This window comes from Triticum dicoccoides, chromosome 1A (genome assembly GCF_002162155.2).
Source record: "Triticum dicoccoides isolate Atlit2015 ecotype Zavitan chromosome 1A, WEW_v2.0, whole genome shotgun sequence".
In the NCBI taxonomy this organism is placed as follows: Eukaryota; Viridiplantae; Streptophyta; class Magnoliopsida; order Poales; family Poaceae; genus Triticum; species Triticum dicoccoides.
The window spans coordinates 155,498,907-155,507,823 of record NC_041380.1 but is presented as its reverse complement, the minus strand read 5'-3'; positions in this window follow the sequence as shown (position 1 = coordinate 155,507,823).

Below are 8,917 nucleotides of genomic sequence, written 5' to 3'. Positions count from 1 at the left end.
TGAACCTAAAATAAATGTTATTTGGTGTTTACGTTGACCATAATATGATTGGATCATGTTTATTGCAATATGGTTATTCATTTAAGTCAAAGAATAATTGTTATTCTGTTTACATGAATAAAACCTTCTGAGGTCATACACCCAAGGTGAATGGTTTATTGAATCTCGATCGTAGTAATACATATATTCACAATATTGAAGCCAAAATATGCAAAGTTAATAATGATAGTGCAACTTATTTGTGGCACTGTCGTTTAGGTCATATTGGTGTAAAGCGCATGAAGAAACTCTATGCTGATGGGCTTTTGGAATCACTTGATTTTGAATCACTTGATGCTTGCGAACCATGCCTCATGGGCAAGATGACTAATACTCCATTCTCCGGAACAATGGACCAAGCAACTAACTTATTAGAAATAATACATACTGATGTATGCGGTCTGATGAGTGTTGAGGCTCGCGGTGAGTATCGTTATTTTCTGACCTTCACAGATGATTTGACCAGATATCGGTATTTCTACTTGATGAAACATAAGTCTAAAACATTTGAAAAGTTCAAAGAATTTAAGAGTGAAGTGGAAAATCATCGTAACAAGAAAATAAAGTTTCTATGATCTAATCGCGGAAAGGAATATTTGAGTTACAAGTTTGGTCTTCAACTAAAAAAATGTGGAATAGTTTCACAAATTCATGCCACCTGGAACACCATAGCATAATGGTGTGTCCGAACGTCATAACCGTACTTTATTGGATATAGTGCAATCTGTGATGTCTCTTACCGATTTACCACTATCGTTTTGGGGTTATGCATTAGAGACAACTGCATTCACATTAAATAGGGCACCATCTAAATCCGTTGAGATGACACTGTATGAACTATGGTTTGGCAAGAAACCAAAGCTATCGTTTCTTAAAGTTTGGGATTGCGATGCTTATGTGAAAAAGTTTCAAACTGATAAGCTCGAACCCAAATCAGAGTAGTGCGTCTTCATAGGATACCCAAAAGAAACTATTGGGTACACCTTCTATCACAGATCTGAAGGCGAGATATTTTGTTGCTAAGAATGGATCCTTTCTAGAGAAGGAGTTTCTCTCGAAAGAAGTGAGTGGGAGGAAAGTAGAACTTGATGAGGTAATTGTACCTTCTCCCGAATTGGAAAGTAGTTCATCACAGAAATCAGTTCCAGTGATTCCTACACCAATTAGTGAGGAAGCTAATGATGACAATCATGAAACTTCAGATCAAGTTACTACCGAACCTCATAGGTCAACCAGAGTACGGTCTGCACCAGAGTTGTACGATAATCCTATTCTGGAAGTCGTGTTACTAGACCATGACGAACCTACAAACTATGAGGAAGCGATGATGAGCCCAGATTCCGAAAAATGGCTTGAGGCCTTGAAATCTGAGATGGGATCCATGTATGAGAACAAAGTATGGACTTTGATTGACTTGCCCGATGATCGGCGAGTCATTGAGAATAAATGGATCTTCAAGAGGAAGACGGACGCTAGTAGTAGTGTTACTATCTACAAAGCTCGAATTGTCGCAAAATGTTTTCGACGAGTTCAAGGTCTTAACTACGATGAGATTTTCTCACTCGTATCAATGCTTAAAAGTCTGTCCGAATCATGTTAGCAGTTGCCGCATTTTATGAAATCTGGCAAATGGATGTCAAAACTGCATTCCTTAATGGATTTATTAAAGAAGAGTTGTATATGATGCAACCAGAAGGTATTGTCGATCCTAAAGTGCTAACAAAGTGAGCAAGGTCCATCGATCCATCTATGGACTGGTGCAAGCATCTCAGAGTTGGAATATATGCTTTGATAAAGTGATCAAAGCATATGGTTTTATACAGACATGTGGTGAAGCCTGTATTTACAAGAAAGTGAGTGGGAGCACTACATCATTTCTGATAAGTATATGTGAATGACATATTGTTGATTGGAAATAATTTAGAATTTTCTGGAAAGCATAAAGGATTATTTGAAAGGAGTTTTTCAAAGAAAGACCTTGCTGAAGCTACTTACATATTGACCATCAAGATCTATAGAGATAGATTAAGACGTTGGATATATTTTCAATGAGTACATACCTTGACAAGATTTTGAAGTAGTTCAAAATGGAACAATCAAAGAAGGAGTTCTTGCCTATGTTGCAAGGTGTGAAGTTGAGTAAAGGCTCAAAACCTGACCACGGGAGAAAATAGAAAGAGAATTAAAAGTCATTCCCTATGCCTTAGCCATAGGTTCTATAAAGTATGCTATGTTGTGTACCAGACCTATTGTGTACCTCACCATAAGTTTGGCAAGAGGGCACAATAGTGATCCAGGAGTGGATCACTACACAACGGTCAAAAATATCCTTAGTGGAATAAGGAAATGTTTCTCGGTTATAGAGGTGACAAAGAGTTCGTCGTAAAGAGTTACGTCGATGCAAGCTTTGACACCAATATGGAAGACTCTAAATCTCGATCTAGATACATATTGAAAGTGGGAGCAATTAGCTAGAGTAGCTCCATGCAAAGTATTGTAGACATAGAAAATTTGCAAAATACATACGGCTCTAAATGTGGCAGACCCGTTGACTAAATTTCTCTCACAAGCAAAACATGATCATGCTTTGGGTGTTAATCACATCGTCATGTGAACTAGATTATTGACTCTAGTAAACCCTTTGGGTATTAGTCACATGGAGATGTGAACTAATCACATAAAGATGTGAACTATTGGTGTTAAATCACATGACGATGTGAACTAGATTATTGACTCTACTAATAGTGGGAGACTGAAGGAAATATGTGAGGAAATAATGAAGTTGTTATTTATATTTCCTTATATCATGATAAATGTTTATTATTCATGCTAGAATTGTATTATCCGGAAACTTAGTACATGTGCGAATACATAGACAAACAGAGTGTCCCTAGTATACCTCTACTTGATTAGCTCATTAATCAAAGATGGTTAAGTTTCCTAGCCATGGACATGTGTTTTCATTTGATGAACGAGATCACATCATTAGAAAATGATGTGATGGACAAACCCATCCGTTAGCTTAGCATAACGATCGTTCAGTTTTATTGCTACTAATTTCTTCATGACTTATACATGTTCCTCTGACTATGAGATTATGCAACTCCCGAATACCGGAGGAACACCTTGTGTGCTATCAAACGTCACAACGTAACTGGTTGATTATAAAGATGCTCTATAGGTGTCTCCGATGGTGTTTGTTGAGTTGGCATAGATCGAGATTAGGATTTGTCACTCTATGTATTGGAGAGGTATCTCTGGGCCCCCTCGGTAATGCACATCACTCTAAGCCTTGCAAGCATTGTGACTAATGAGTTAGTTGTGGGATGATGCATTACGGAACGAGTAAATAGACTTGTCGGTAACGAGATTGAACTAGGTATTGAGATACCGACAATCGAATCTCGGGCAAGTAACATACTGATGACAAAGGGACCAATGTATGTTGTTATTTGGTTTGACAGATAAAGATCTTCGTAGAATATGTAGGAGCCAATATGAGCATCCAGGTTCCGCTATTAGTTATTGACCGGAGATGAGTCTCGGTCATGTCTACATAGTTCTCGAACCCGTAGGGTCCGCACGCTTAACGTTCTTTGACAATTTGTATTATGAGTTATGTGATTTGATGACTGAAGTTTGTTCAGAGTCCCGGATGAGATCGGGGACATGACGAGGAGTCTCGAAATGGCCGAGACGTAGAGATCGATATATTGGAAGGCTATATTCGGACATCGAAAAGGTTCTGAGTGATCCGGGTATTTTTCGGAGTACCGGAGAGTTATGGGAATTCGTATTGGGCCTTAATGGGCCATACGGGAAAGGAGAGAAAGGCCTCAAGGATGGTCGCGCCCCTTCCCCATGGATTGGTCCGAATTTTACTAGGGAAAGGGGGCACCCCCTTCCTTCCTTCTCCTTCTCCCTTCCCTTTTTCTTATACCATGTGGGAGGTGGAATCCTACTAGGACTAGGGAGTCCTAGTAGGACTCCACACTTTGGGCGCGCCCTATGAGGGCCGGCCTCCTCCTCCCTCCACCCTTTATATACGTGGCCAGGGGGCACCCCATAGACACACAAATTGATCATTAATCCCTTAGCCATGTGCGGTGCCCCCTTCCACCATAATCCACCTCGGTCATATCATCGTAGTGCTTAGGCGAAGCCCTGCGACCGTAGCATCATCATCACCGTCATCACGCCGTCGTGCTGACAAAGCTCTCCCTCTACACTTAGCTGGATCAAGAGTTCGTGGGACGTCACCGAGCCAAATGTGTGCAGATCACGGAGGTGCCATATTTTCGGTACTAGGATAGGTCGATCGTGAAGACGTATGACTACATCAACTGCGTTGTCATAATGCTTCCGCTTACGGTCTACAAGGGTATGTAAACAACACTCTCCCCTCTCATTTCTATGCATCACCATGATCTTGCGTGTGCGTAGGATTTTTTGAAATTACTGCGTTCCCCAACACTTGCGTGTAGTCTCCTACTGGATTGATACCTTGGTTCTCAAAAACTGAGGGAAATACTTACGCTACTTTGCTGCATCACCCTTTCCTCTTCAAGGGAAAACCAACGCATGCTCAAGAGGTAGCAATAAGGATTTCTGGCGTTGTTGCCGGGGAGATCTACGCACAAGTTAAGACATACCAAGTACCCATCACAAACTCTTCTCCCTCCCATTACATTATTTGCCATTTGCCTCTTATTTTCCTCTCCCCCACTTCACCTTGTCGTTTTATTCGCCCTTCTTTTTCTGTTCATCTCTTTTTGCTTGCTTCTTGTGTGTCCGTGTGTTAGATCGTTTGTTTTGTCGTCATCGCTAGTCCTTTATGTGCTCCTTTGTCTCCCGAGTTTGAAGTTCTTCACTTCAAACCAAGACAAGGAGAAAACTTAAAATATGCTTGGTATAGGATGATGGAATCTTATCGTAATTGCACCTTAGAGGTGAGTTTTAGAATTTTACTTCGCAATTTTTATGTTGGACTAAATATGTCCCATAGACAACTCTTGGATTGCGTTGCCAAAGGAAATTTTATCGAAATTGATCCTAGTATTGCACATGAAATCATAGAGGGAATAGTGGGAACAGTACCTCAACAAAAGGGGCAACATCACACCCAGGAAGAGACACAAGTTTTTGAGAAGATTTGCGAAGTAACGAAGATTTTACAAAAGTCTCTTGAACCTCTTAAGAGTGTTAGCGGAACCTTCACCGCATGAATAAGTTGATTACCCTTTGCAATAAGCGGTTGGATTCTTTAGATCTAAAAATTTCCGAATATGAAGGGAAATGTAAACAACCTCCCGGATTCGAGCATGACTCCGCTAAAAAATTAAAACCAAATATGACAATACCTAGATCTATTCTTGCTTTTATGCCTAGCTAGGGGCGTTAAACGATAGCGCTTGTTGGGAGGCAACCCAATTTTATTTTTGCTTCTTGCTTTTTTCTGTTTAGTAATAAATAATTCATGTAGCTATGTTTAGATGTGGTTTTATGTTTTTAATTAGTGTTTGTGCCAAGTAGAACCTCCAGAAGCATGTTAAGTATGTATGGACGCCTGAGTGTGACGCCGCTTTCAACACCCTCAAAGAGAAGCTAGTCACAGCTCCTGTTTTGACTCCTCCTGATGAATCCAAGCCATTCGAAGTATTCTGTGATGCTTCCCTTCAAGGTCTCGGTGTTGTGTTGATGCAAGAGAAGAAAGTTGTGGCCTATACCTCTCGTCAGTTGAAGCCCAACGAAAAGAACTACCCCACTCACGATCTTGAGTTGGCGGCAGTTGTCCATGCATTGATAACATGGAGACATCTCTTATTGGGAAGGCAAGTGGACATTTTCACCGATCACAAGAGCCACAAGTATATCTTCACTCAACCCAACCTTAATCTCAGGCAAACTCGATGGGTCGAAATGATTCAGGAGTACAATCTGAGTATCGAATATACTCCAGGCAAGGTGAATGTGATTGCAGATGCTTTGAGCAGAAAGGCTTATTGCAACAGTCTAATTCTCAAGCCGTTTCAACCGGATCTTTGTGAGGCTTTTCGCAAGCTGAATCTTCAAGTTGTTCCTCAAGGCTTTCTTGCCAACCTCAGAGTCTCTCCTACTTTGGAAGATCAAATTCGTGAGGCACAACTCCTGGATACCATGGTGAAGAAGGTGAAACGTGGTATTGAAAAGGGTACTCCCAAATACAAGTGCTATCGCTTGGATGACAAAGATACTCTTTTCTTTGAGGATCGAATTGTGGTTCCAAAAGGTGATCTGAGAAAAGTCATCATGAATGAGGCACACAATTCCCTCCTATCCATTCATCCTGGAAGTACAAAGATGTACCATGACCTCAAGCAGTCGTATTGGTGGACTCGAATGAAGCGAGAGATTGCTCAATTCTTGAATGAATGTGATGTCCAGAAGAGTGAAAGCAGAACACCAACGACCAGCTGGTCTCCTCCAACCTCTTGCTATTCCGGAATGGAAGTTTGATCATATCGAGATGGACTTCGTGACTGGTTTTCCTAAGTCCAAGCGTGGAAATGATGCTATCTTCATTGTCATTGACAAGCTTACCAAAGTGGCTCATTTTCTTCCTATCAAAGAATCTATCACAGCAGCTCAGCTGGCAGAGCTATACACCTCCAGAATTGTCTCCTTACACGGCATTCCACAATTGATATCTTCAGATCGTGGAAGCATCTTCACTTCTAAGTTCTGGGACTCCTTTCAGACGGCCATGGGCACCAACATTCGTTTCAGCACAACTTTCCATCCTCAAACAAGTGGCCAAGTCGAGCAAGTCAATCAAATCCTTGAAGATATGCTCAGGGCTTGTGTCATCTCTTTCGGTATGAAGTAGGAAGATTGTCTTCCATATGCCGAGTTCTCCTACAACAACAGCTTCCAAGCGAGTTCGGGAAAGGCCCCATTCGAAATTCTCTATGGCAGAAAGTGTCGTACTCCTCTCAATTGGTCTGAGACAGGTGAACGCCAACTTCTTGGCAACGACTTGATCACAGAAGCCGAAGAAATGTGCAAAGTCATTCGTGAGAATCTCAAAGCCGTGCAATCGCGCCAAAAGAGTTACTATGATAGCAAGCACCGTGACTTGGCTTTTGAAATCGAAGACCATGTCTACCTCCGCGTCTCTCCAATGAAAGGCACTCGTCGCTTCGGTATCAAAGGGAAGCTTGCCCCTAGATACGTGGGTCCTTTCAAGATCATTGGCAAAAGAGGCGACCTCGCCTATCAACTTGAGCTTCCATCCAACTTCGCAAGTGCTTCACGTGTTTCACGTGTCACAGCTTCCATACGATGTGTTTCACGTGTCACAGCTTCGCAAGTGCTTCAAGACTCCTGAGCGCACTATCAACTTCGAAGAGATCGACCTCCAAGAAGATCTCTCTTATCATGAGCATCCCGTTGCTATTCTTGAAGAAACCGAGCGCAAGACTCGCAACAAGTCAATCAAATTCCTGAAAGTGAAGTGGTCACACCATTCCGACCAAGAAGCCACCTGGGAGCGCGAGGATCACCTCCGTTCCGAATATCCGGAGTTCTTTCAGTCCTAGATCTCGGGACGAGATCCTCTTGTAGTGGAGGAGAGTTGTAACACCCCATTTGTAACATGTCCCATTTTGGCAATATATCAACTTGACCTTCATCCAATTCTTGTGGGTTTTGTCATGCTTGGCCTCATCTTGTTTTGGTTATGTGTGTTATTCTTTTCTTTGTCATGCTCTCCTTACTATATTGCATTTGTGCCTCTTATCATTTTGCATTCATCCTCATCATATAGTGCATTTTCATCTCATGCCACCTCATGTTGCATTTTGTCATTCATGTGGTTGCCATGAGCATCATGGGCATGACCTTTGTCCCCCCTTTCAAACCATTGCACCATCACTTCTCCTCCTTCCCTCTACTTCTTTCTTTTATCAATAGCTAATTTTTCCTTTCTCTATTAATGTTCATCTTCTCCCTGTAAATCTTGCTCCATGTCATTTACCTATCTGCCAAAGATCTCCTTATTTGAAGTTGTTTTGGTCAGGTTCAAAAATGACCCAAGTTTGAATATTATTCCAACTTGTTTTATTTTTCTACCTCTAAAAATGCCCAATGCAATTTATTCAAATAGTGGATAATTCCAGGAGTCTGAGAATATTTTCTGTATACTCTAACTCCTCTCTTTTTTTCCCTGAGCTTTTCTTTTTCTATTTCTGTTTGCAAAACTAGAAATAGAATAGAAAGCAGCAGTGGGCAGCCCAGCAGCATCACAGCCCGGTTGGTCCTCCTCACTCCAGGCCGGCCCAGCTACCCCAGCGAGCCAGCAGTGCTCGCTCGCTCACCCTCCTTTCCACGCTGGAGCCTGCGCCGGCCCCACCTGCAGTGACCCGAGCCCCTGTTTCTCTTCCTCCTCCCTCGCTCGTTCCTCTCACAGTAAAGCAGAGGACAGGGGCACACATGGCCACCGTGGCCACCACGTCCCTCGCTTCTCCCTATAAAGGGCCAACCCAGGGCAAGCCTAGGGTTCCTCCTCCTCCGTTCTTTCCCCTCCACGCCGCCGCCACGGGTAAGAGGCACCCACGCCCTGCTTCCCCGCTCCGTTTCCTCCCTGCAGCCACCATGACCGGCCCGAGCAAGAGCTCCTCGCCGGCGTAGGTGCATCGCCGGCTTCCCCTCCGTCGACCCCGAGCACCGCATCGCCTCCCCGAGTCCATTCTGATGCCGATCCAAGCCCAAGGACGCCTTCCCCGACGTCCTCTTCGTCCTCTACGTCGTCTCCTTCTCGGACAGCAAGTCCACCAGAAATCTTCGCCTCCCCGCTGTCGATCTGCTGCGCCACCGACCTCACCTCCTTGTCATAGGTATA